The 11,485-nt window shown below is 45.7% G+C and overlaps 1 protein-coding gene across 1 annotated transcript in view; it reads right to left on the bottom strand.

Annotated features, from left to right (window-relative positions):
• Tec (tec protein tyrosine kinase) overlaps positions 1–11,007 on the bottom strand; it is a 112,823-nt gene extending 101,816 nt beyond the window's left edge. The window contains exon 1 of the mRNA XM_059275969.1: positions 10,906–11,007. The gene's annotated coding sequence lies outside the window, so the exon portion shown is untranslated. The remainder of the gene's footprint in view (positions 1–10,905) is intronic.
• Positions 11,008–11,485: the final 478 nt, after the last annotated feature.

Genomic DNA, 11,485 nt, shown 5'->3' on the forward strand with positions numbered 1-11,485 from the left:
CCTTTCCACGGCAGACACTTCCATCTAAAACTGAAGCTGTCTGAACTATCGCCCCACGAATGACAACTCTGTTGTTCAACAGAGCACTTCACTTCACGAACTGCCATCCACAAGACACTGTATTGAATCACACTGCATTCTGTTGCACTGCATTTATTATCTTGCATTTACTCCTAACTGCTTCTCATTAATCATTTACTACATGGGTTATATGGGAAATTACAGTATTTTGAACACGGGTTATACAGCGCAAGTTATGAAAACTAATTTCACTTATGCTTTCCTTGTTCAGTGCAGCTCCTAGAAGTTTCTCTCTGTGGGTGTAGGGCTAGAGATCAATGGCAAGGCCTTGCATGTGTCAGATGAGCATCCCACCACTGAGCCACATCCATAGCCCTGTTAGTAGACATGTTGGAGTCAATGTGTCTTACGGAGTATCTCCATTTGCTGCTGAGAAGTGGTCTCGGGACCTATACAGGGTGAAGGATTTGGAGCAACGCCTGAAGAAACTGAGTGCTTTCATTTTATAAGAAGCAGATCTTTGCATTTGACCCTAGGCTTTCAAATAAGTTGAGTAAGCAAGAAAAAACAATAGCAAGAGAAAAGTACAAGCTCAGTGAGTAGAGATCAGCAGAACACATACGAGAAGCTCCAGGCTCAGAAGACACTTAGAAGTATAACAAAACCTCACTGGATTTCAGTCTCTTCGTCTACAAAATGCCAGAACTAATCTTACTCATTTGAGGGTTATTTAGAATTAAATGTGATGAGCCATGTGCAGACCTTAGCATAGGACCTGGCACATTATATAGATCCAATAAACATTTGAAATGCTTACTGTTAGGGAAAAAGGAGTGCTCAGATGAATGTTGTCTTAGGTTTTCTAGTGCTTTGATGAAACACCGTGACCAAAAGCAAGTTAGGGAGAGGAGGGTTTATTTTACAGGTAACAACAGTTCATCACTGAGGGAAGTCAGGACAGGAACTCAAGCAGGGAAGGACCCTGGAGGCAGGACCTGAGGCAGAGGCCATGGAGAGCTGCTGCTTACTGGCTTGCTCCTCATGGCTTGCTCAGCCTACTTTCTTATAGAACCCAGGACCATCAAGCCCAGGGATGGCACCACCCACAGTGGGCTGGGCCCTCCCCCATCAATCATTAATCTAGAAAATGTCTTACAGCCCGATCTTACGGAGGCATTGTCTCAACTGAGGCTCCCTCCTTTCAGATGATTCTAGCTTGTGTCAAGTTGACTTAAGACTAGCCAGCACAAAGGGCTTCCCTGAATTAGATAGCTCGGTTTCTGAGATGCCAGGGTAGCACCCTGGCCACCTGTCTCCTTGCTGATCATTCTAAATAGCACAGTGCACTGGGAGTATTTGGCTCAGTCTTCTACTCCACAGCTGAATCGATTTCTCTAAGCCTACTGTTTTCAAGATATATCAATGAAAACTTAGGAAACTATCACAGAAAAAAAATGAGTAAAATTACTTATTATGGAGTTCACTAACCACCTATTATGGAAGAATCCAAAATGTCCCCAAAGGCCAGTGTTTTGAACACGTACGTGGTTCCAAGTTAGTAGCGCTGTTTTGAAGGTGGGGAGCCTTTAGGAGGTGGGGCTGACAGAACCTGGTCACTGGGAGGGTGCTTTGAAGGCTACACTCCCTTCTGTGTCCAGTCCAGCTCTCCCTTCTCTGTCTGCCACCATGTGAACATGCTACAGCGTCACGCCCCCATCACCATGGATGCAGCTGCTATGGCGGATGGAGCTGCTATGATGGACATTACAGACAGGAAAAGTAGAAAAGTAAGCCTGAAAGGGGATGGTGTCTTGCTGAGGACCAGAGGATACATTTAACTCAGTGTCCATGGAATTTTTCTCAGACTTGATAGAACAAACGGAATATAAAATTCTCCCTGCCTGCCCCCCCACTCCATGTGTGTGTCTATATTTCCTATGATAAGACTCACTCTTTCTGCTATGGTGGACCGAAATCCATGAGCTAAAATGAATTTTCTCCCCTTAAGTTGCTTCCATCAGGTATTTGTCACAGTCATGGGACAGTACTGGCCTCTTGTACATCAGCTATTTTTAAAATGATCATCAGACTCGTTCATTCACACCTGTATCCTAAGAAATGTCCCACCCTCCCTCTGATTTCGGTCCTCTTGAGTGTTCATTCTTAAAAATATTTCCCCCAAATGCCCACTGATTCCCATGGAATAGCTTTGTGTAGTATAGTTTCAAGATGGCTTTGAAAGATACATTTTTCCCCCTGAATTCCTTAATTTTTGAAAATTCTTTAATAGAACTAAGGAGGAGCTAGAGCAATGGCTCAACTGTTAAGAGCACTTACTGCTCTTGTAGAGGACCTGGGTTCGGTTCCCAGCACCCATATCAGGTGGCTCATAACTGTCTATAACTCCAGTTCCAGGGGTCTGATGCCGTCTGGCCTCTGTGAGCACCTATATGCACATGGTGCATATAAACTCACATAGATAGATAGATAGATAGATAGATAGATAGATAGATAGATAGATAGATAGATAGATAGATAGAATAAGTCTTTTTTTAAAAAAAAAGAAAGCTAATGAACTTTTCAAACATTTTTTTTTAATGGAAGAGTAGCTAACGAAGCTAATGGAGTAGGAGCTTATTTCGCAAATGCTGCATTTGGTTAAGGCAGTATAAACATGCTACTCAAGCATGCATGTGTATACACACACACACACACACACACACACACACACACACACACACGGACGGACGGACAGACGGACGGAGAGGAGGGTCAGTTTTTTATATTTCACTGTTCTAACAAGTCTGAGAAAAATTCCGTAGACACTATGTTAAATTTACCCTCTGATCCTCAGCAAGACACCGTCTCCTCTAAGGCTCACTTTTCCTGTCTATAAAATGGGCACAATACAGGTGTTCTTTGCCAACTAGAGAAGCCATCTTATTGTTCATGCATGTGTATAAAGCACTCCCAGAAAAGCACCAAGTTTTTTTACAAGCATCTGGCTGTGTACCTTTCTGAAGTGGGCTATTAATTATGTGTTATTACGCTTTGTTTAATAGATGGGACTAGCTGAAGCATGGGAACATAATTCCAGTTAATAGTTGACTTAGAAATACAGTTGAGGCTTTAAACATGGGAACGAGATAGCAAGAAAGATGTCTGGAGAGTGAGAGATCTAAGCAGGAATTTGCTCCGCTCTAGCTCTTCATGGTAAGCTGCCCCTGGTGGCCTGCTTGCTTTACTGAGCCCTGCTTACTTGCCCAGTAGAGGAACTGGGGGATGAAGAGGACGCTTGGAGTTTCCCAAGTACCTCAGATGCCTTCACAGGAAGATTGGTAAACCCTGGCCCAGTCCAAAGGACAAAGAGAGTTACAGAGTTACCGTCAAAATCCCTCCACCTTTTGTAATTGGCCCTTGAGATGTCCTACAAAAGTCTAAACAAACAATATGACCAACAAGTACAAGGCCCTAGACATGGACATGGGCCCGTCACTTGTTACTGCCCTTTTTTTTTTTTTTTTTCTTTTTTCTTTTTTTGAGGCAGGGTCTTCCTCTGGAGCCCTGGCTTTCCCGGAACTCCCTATGTAGACCAGGCTGGTCTCCAACTCACAGAGAGCCTCTTACCTCTGCCTCCCAAGTGCTGAGATTAAACCTCTGCCAGGTTCTTCTGACTGTTACGTCTGACCTACAACCCAACAACCACACACGGCCTCAAGCCATCTGTCTAAACCTACTCCACCGACACGCAGGTGATGCCGTCAACCCCAGAGGACCAAGGGGAGGAAAATGGAAGTTTAAGAAGCCCTTCTATAGCTGGTGAGCTTTTCTTAGTGATTAGGTGTGTGCTTTTCTAGCAGTAGTTAATAGAAACTGGCAGCCCTTTACCCCAGGGTGGTATTATGAAAAACAGTCCCCCAAAGGGAAAAAAGCATAGCACCCTAAAATCATTCCTGTGTAGGAAAAAGAAAAAGGAGGCAAGGTTCAGTCCATTTTTGGTCCAGCTCCTATGGAGATGTCACAGGTTGTGGCTGAAATCTAATGCCAGTGACCACATGAGGAAGCAGGGGTCTCTAAGGAAATAATAGCAGACTCCTGGCTAGAGCCCTGTGCAGGATAAAGGGGAAGAGGTAAAGCTACTAACCACCGAATCGGGTTAGAGCAGGATAGCTAACGGACATCGGCAGGATTTGGATCTCCCACCGTGGATGGGGATTTAAAGCCTGGGACTTTGATACTCCCTAGCTAAGCACATCAAAGGCATTTAACCCTGGAAATGAAGGATCTAGTTACAAGAGGAAATATATATACATAGTGCTGGAATCCAAAGGTCTCCCTCCCTCACGAGACCATCTTACCACATGTACTTCCCTCACACACACACACCCCAAGTTGTTGTCTTTACCACAAAAGCCAAAACAATGTCTGACACTACACTAAGGAAAAGCATGGACGGGAAATATGAGCACATGTTTCTGTGAGGACTGTTTCTAACTAACATAAGAAACAGCACACCCAGAAAAACACAAATATTCTATGCTTCCTTCTACACAGCCAAAGTGAAATCGAAGTCAGGAATATAGTGAATTTAAACAACTGGACAAAGAATGCTTAATTATGACAAAATCTTTTTTAGCTGCAACGGGTCTACGATCATCTGGGAAAAGTCATTCAAGTACTTTTATGTTAATGCTGTGCTTTCCCTGGAATAGTACATATGATACAGCTGGGAAAACAGAACCAGTTCATGGGAAATGCATTCGCCAGTGGAGAAAACAAACCATGTGCAAGGAGGCTTTGACAGCGGCAAACACTCTTTTCAGCATGAGAGTCAGACGTGTGTGAGTCTAACCTAGGCTACACTTGCTAAGTCCTAGGCCAGTGTGTGCTTGGGAAGACCAGGTCTCACTCTGAAAACAAGGGCCCAGTGTGATGATGCAAACCTTTAATCCCGGCACTTGGGAGGCAGAGGCAAAAGGATCTCTGTGAGTTCTAGGCCAGCCTAGTCTACATAGTGGGTTCCAGAATAGCCAGGGCTACATAAAGAGACCCTGTCTCAAAACAAAACAAAAGACAGATGATAAATGGATGGATGGACAGACAGACAAACAGATAACACACATACACACGTTCCCTTTGGAAGAAAGGTCCAGTAGACATGGTGGTACACATCTGTAATTTCAACACCCCTAAGGCTAATACAGGAGGATCACAAGTTCAAGGCCAACCTGGGCTACATTGAGCCAATCACGAAGACAAAATATTATAATAATAATAATAATAATAATAATAATAATAATAATAATAATGCAGTGTGTTTACACTTCTCCCAGCCAAGCATTCATTCATGTGGGCACCCACTGGGGACCAGCAACCTGGCTCTTTTCTGACATCCGTCCTTTTCTCTCAGCCACTACAGACAGTCGAATCAACACTGGCTGGTTTGCAGCCATGCCCATAGCTCACACTCCTCCTCTTCCCCTTGGCACACCTGCCATCCAAGAGTACAAAGCTTTGGCCAGCCTGCAGGCAGATGGTTAGGGAGGAATGCTTTTCCTGCTTCCGTGGAGGCTGATGCTTGGGGGTATTCCTTATGTGTCACCACTGAGAGCACTGGTGCCATGAGGTCTTGGAAGAGATGCTGAAGGTCACGACTCAAGAAGGGAGCCTGAGCGATGACTCAGCTGGTAAGCTGGGGCCGGGAAAGTTGGTACGGGCAGGGTAAGTCAGTAGCCCTGTTCAGCCGGCCAGAAACAGGAACTTGGTACACATTCCAAGAAGGGCAGGCACTTGAGAACAGGAAGAGAGGATTCTGGGAATGCAGCTGGCCTCCAGAGAAACCATATCTGCTCCTGAGGCCACACAGCCACAAACAATGCAGGGACCAGCCTTCAAATTGAAATGTGAGACACAGAAAGAGGCTGAGCTTTACCCTCAGGCAAGAAGACATATGGTGGCCCACGTGACAGATAAGTGTCTTCAAAGGCAATCCAGAGGGGAGAAAGAGGACCAAGACCCAAACACCAGTGAGCTTCCTACTGCCCACAGGTCTAAGCCTGGTTTTTACACACAGACTTGGCTTCCTACAACTTTGATCAACTAGTAGTGGACTAGAGAGAATTGGAGACATCTGAGGTCTGTCCAGTGACACTCTCTGCTCCAGGATGGTTAGAAAACATGTACCTGTGGTACAGGCAGGGAGACTGACAGCACACCACCCAGACCTAGCTGCTGGAGTCTGGGTGGGAGTTGCTGAGGAAATCTACATCCCTGCATTTCCTTCACACACACACCCCATCCCTGCTGAAATCCCAGGAAAATCAAATGAGAAAGAAAAGTATTTTTGCCTTTGATGTATAAATGAGAAAAGAGGGAGAAATAACACTAGACACATATTGTGGGGTGAGGAGAAGACAATTATGAAATACGTACTTATTAGATGAGGGGGCTAAAAAGCAGGGGATTAACTAGACTGTTCAGAAAGCTGGACTCCCTGAGGAGGAGGTGAGTGCATCTAACATGCTCAAGGTTCTGGGCTCAATCCCCAACACTACCAAAAAAGAAAAGAGTCAGCTGGACCTTCCCATATCCCTCAACCACATGCAGAAGTTAAGTGGCTGTCCTTCTCCACCTTCAGGTCAAATTTGGACAAACAGCAAGAAAGGGTTCTGAGCCTTGACATTCAGCTTCATCTCTGCTGTGGCAACCTGGCACTCCTTCAGCCTCTAGAGGACCAAAAGAGCCCTCTCTGGTCACTCTCACCAGACCAGCAATGATATCAGAGATCACCCCGATCTCTGACCACATGAACAACACAATAGTCCAAGGCCAGATAGTTACCAGAAAAACACCACCTTGGACACATGGCGCCATATATACTTCCCATCTCCAGGAAAACTTTAATGTCACACCCACACACCAAAAAGAACTAGAAAAGTCCCGGTCACCTCACCCACAAGCTTTGCACCTGGCCCAGCCCAGCCTTTCTTGGGAGGCCCAGTTAAATCAGCCTAAGATGAAGCTAAGGTCAACAAGCCTATCCACAGCTTCGGCTTGTTAAGTGCCTCCCCTCAAATGTGAGCCGGTAACCCAGGGCAACCAGACCAGAAGGAACACCTCCAGCACACTGCCTGTTTTCACTACACTTCTGCAAACCAACAGGGTGTGGCTGGGCACACTTCTAGCCAAAAAAAGGTCAATCGGTTCCCCAGAGAGATAAGACCCTGGAAGCAAAAGATAAAAAGAAGTACACACATACACACACATACACACATACACACACACACACACACACACACACACACACACACACACACTACCTACTTGAAGAACAAAAAGAGAGAGAGAGCTTTTAAATTAAAAATGCTAAAAGCATTATTAGAACCAGATGTGGTGACACACCTGTAATTCTAGCACTCGTAAGGTTAAAGCAGGAGGGAGTAGGCTTTGAGCCAACCTAGGCAGGCATGAACTCTATAGCAAGTGGATTCTAGGCTGGCATGAACTATAGCAAGACCCTGTCTCAATAATAACAACAATAATAATGTTAAAGACACTGAAAACTCCAATGTTAAACTTGGATACTAATATTGAGAAAAATCTTCCTAAAAGATTTCGGAAATAACAAGACAGAAATCATGTAAGGTACAAAGTAAGAGGATTGATCCAAAATTTACCTAACATCTAAATAACGAATTCCTTAAAAAAAAAAAAAAAAAAAAAAGTAGGAGAAAATCACTAATGAAATAATTCAAGAAAATTCCCCAATGCCCAAATTCAAAAGCCCAGCACACTGGATGAAAACAGAAACAAACCAGGATACAGCACCAGGAAACTTAGATATTGTGAAGAACAAGAGAATATTTCACAACCCCATGGAAAAGCACAACAGGGCTGTGGCCTCTACTCAAGGTTGCAAGTAAAGATTAAGGAGCCGGAAGTTCCTAATTTAGAAGATACTGGAATAATACCATCGAAATTTCCATCCCAGAATTCTACACTCGGTCAATCTAAAAATTTTGAGGGGAAAATAGATATCTTCAGTCATTCTTAATCTCAGAAAGATTGACATTCCATAAATCCTTTTCCAGAAAGCTCTGAGGAGTCCACCAAAATAAAGGAAGTTTTGTGGATAACTAGGAGATGGAACACAGGAAAGAGGTGGTAGGGATTCCCAGGATGCTTAGTGACCGGACAGCCTCTGAGTGCCAGCTGCACCCGATAAATAGAAAAGCCCACCTCTTCAGAGTACGGTAAGCCAGGAGGTTCAGGTTCAGCTTCCTGGGAAAAACGGAATTAACAGAAGACCGGATTCCTTTTAAGGGAAGACTTGGAAAACCGGTCAAGGGTTGTAGATTGAATTAATGAGAAGTGCACGTGCACACACACACACACACACACACACACACACACACACACACAAGCCAAACAATTATTAATTCCAAAGAACACAAAAATTTGTGCTTGGCTTAGCTGTGAATATTGACCTACCATTAATATTGTGACTTATATTGATCTAGCCATTTCCGAGCCCAAATTCTGTGCCTACATATGTTTACATCTACATTTGTTTGCTCCTTATATTTACATTTGTTTGTTTCCCAAATAGCAAACTATTTGTTTGGGGTTTCTTTTTTTTTTAATTTATCCCCTTTTTTTTCCTCTAAAAAAAAATGTAATTTCAACCTCTGTTTCATGGTAGCTTTAGTCATCTGAGCTCTAAGCAGTAGAACATACAGAAAAAATTAATAGCTATAATCCAACCCAAGGAAGGGCTGGCTGACCTAGGCAGAGATTCAAAAAACAAGGCAGGCCTAGGTGGAAGCAAGCATGGAGGTATAAATAACCTCTACACCCTCTCCTCTAGGTTGCTTTTGGTGGTTGTTTTTTCCAACAAATCTCTTCCAATAGCATAATCACATGGAGCAGGAAAATCTCCCCACTGCCAATGATCACAAGTCAATTTCATGCCTTTCTTACACACTTGGGTGCCCCATTTAGGAGCCTAATTGAACCACAACAGCTGCCTCCCAAAACTATTGGTAGGTATTCAACTTGAGAGACACTCTGCTTCACCTACTATTCCCTGGACAAGATGGGAGCATTGTAAGGGCTCTGAACAGGGGCAGTATCATCAGCAGACACTTCCCGAGCATCCACAGGGGAGCCAGCACCAGGCGGAGTATCGATGCCCTTACTGATGCTGTAGACAACAAACAAATGATCTCCCTCGGATGGGCGTGAAGACCCAGGGAGGGGTGAAGCAGATGCCAAAATCTAGAAGAACAGGGGCAGGGCAAGGAAGACAGGCACCAACTAGGGCAGCCTGGGCAACCTGTAGGCAGAGGTGTGGTTAGAGACCCAAGAACCAAGTTCCCAGCACCCTGGGGTGCCCGGAGGGAGGCAAGGAGGCCAGTCATTCTTCAAGAACACAAATGGACCAGGAATTGTCCACAGCCTCTCCATTGTTGTTTAAGGTTTTACCATCTACTGATCGTTACAGGTTTGATAAAAAAAAACATAGCCCCTGCCCTGCTTTGAAAACAAAAGCACCTTAATGCAGAATAAAGAAAAGAAACAGTCCGGCAACGCTGAAACACACATTCATACTGTAGATTCTTTCCTGTTTGGGAAGAGAGGAAAATTCTAGGCCAAAGATCCATGTGTAGGGCAAAGGTATTGCCAACTACAGCGTAGCATTGATTTGCATGTGTTTACAATACTTGTCCCACACAGTTCCACAAACCAGAATGCACACACCCTTGTGGGAAGAATGAGGGCCATTAACATAAACACACTACAGAAAGCATGAGTTGTCAAGGGCAAGAATAGTGATCAGATTAATAAGAGCACGATGAAACGATAAGCCTTGCTTAAACAATGAAACTATAACTGAACAAAAAGAATGCTTTCAAATACTTAATGTGTAAGTCTAGCCACCTTTCTCCCCCACTCCCCCATAGAAATCAAGCTATTCCATACTATATTTGAGTCTTGCACACCAAAGTGCTACCAGTGTCATTAATCTATTAAATGCCAAAATTTACTTAGGAGACTTGCTAATACATTGATGCTTCCTCCTACCACTCCCTAGCTCTGTAAAAGAGAATTATCTAGAAAGGGAATACATTGTCAGAGTTTCCTAAGAGGAAAACGGAGACTCACTGGAAAAAATGCAAGGCATATGCTTAAAGCATACAACTAGGCGGGTTAGCCTTCAAACCACCAGCCACCTTGTTGTTCCAATTTAACACTGAGATCAACTCCTCTAATCAAATATTCCAGTTCCCAGAGATTGGCCCGAGATGGGACCTGATACACAGAAACATATCTGTTATTCACCAATGACAGGAGAAAGTTAAGAAACTTAAGATCCAGAGAAGATGGCACCGTCCTGGGACAAGGTCCACATAGTTTTTCCCAGAGTCTCCAAGCCCCTGTTTGTCACGATCCAAACACCACTTTCCAGAAGGAAAAGTAAATAAGTGCACCCGACGGGGTGAGGCGCTCAGGCACAGGCAACTGTGTACCATCTCGTGGATTCTCACTTTCCCGCGGGACAAGCAGAGAGAAAAGCAGCCTGCGGCTCCACTGGGGACGGAACTCAACCGCGAGTGGTTGAGCCTCAGAAACCAAGTCCAAAAAAAAGGGCTCAGATGTGGAGCCCGGAGACAGGCTGCAGCCACAGGGAAGGCGCGGCCATCAGGGGAGCGCACCTGTCCCCTCTTCCCGGCCCAAAGAGGACAGACAGCCCACTCTCACCTCCACGCGAAAGGCAGAAGATCCTTCCCGATCCCACTGAGGTCAGGCTCCAGCAGGCGGAGGCCACCTCGTTGTGTGCGCACCCCGTCGGGTCCTCCCCGCCCAGAGTCCCGGGGTCCTTACCTAGATGGAACTCGCACTGAGACAGGCCAGACCAGCGAGACGTCAGGACTGGCGAGCCTGGAGCCCGGGGCGCGCTGACCATGCCCATCGCCACGCCCACCGCCACGCCCATCCCCTCGCTCCGCTCCGGCCCCGCCCCCTCGCCGCGCCGCCGCTGCCCACAGCCCCGAGTCCCCCACCTTCCTTCCGCGATTGCAAGGAAGCCAGAGGCTGGATGGTGTCAGAGCGCCCCGCACGGTGGCCGGGGCTCCAGGGAGCGTCCCTTATCCACACAGGCATGGCGTGGGGTCTCTCTAAGTCGTGACTTCCCCATCCCAAGCAAAGGGACGTCTGTCCCCGGCTGGGAGAGCCCGAGCCCGGAGCAGTGGCACCTGTTGGTGGCTGAGAGCCCTGTCGGAACTCAGAACCGACTTCCACTTCCCCCTTATCCCCGGCGGCGAGGCGAACCGGATGACGCTGTGCCCTGGGGTGATAAAAAAGAATGGGTCGTTTTACTGGCAAGCCTGAGGCAGGAGAGCATAGCACAGGGTCACGTACCTTATTAGTGTATTAACACTTAACCTCGTTGAAGAGTAGAAAA

Source organism: Peromyscus eremicus, chromosome 10, assembly GCF_949786415.1.
Source record: "Peromyscus eremicus chromosome 10, PerEre_H2_v1, whole genome shotgun sequence".
NCBI lineage: Eukaryota > Metazoa > Chordata > Mammalia > Rodentia > Cricetidae > Peromyscus > Peromyscus eremicus.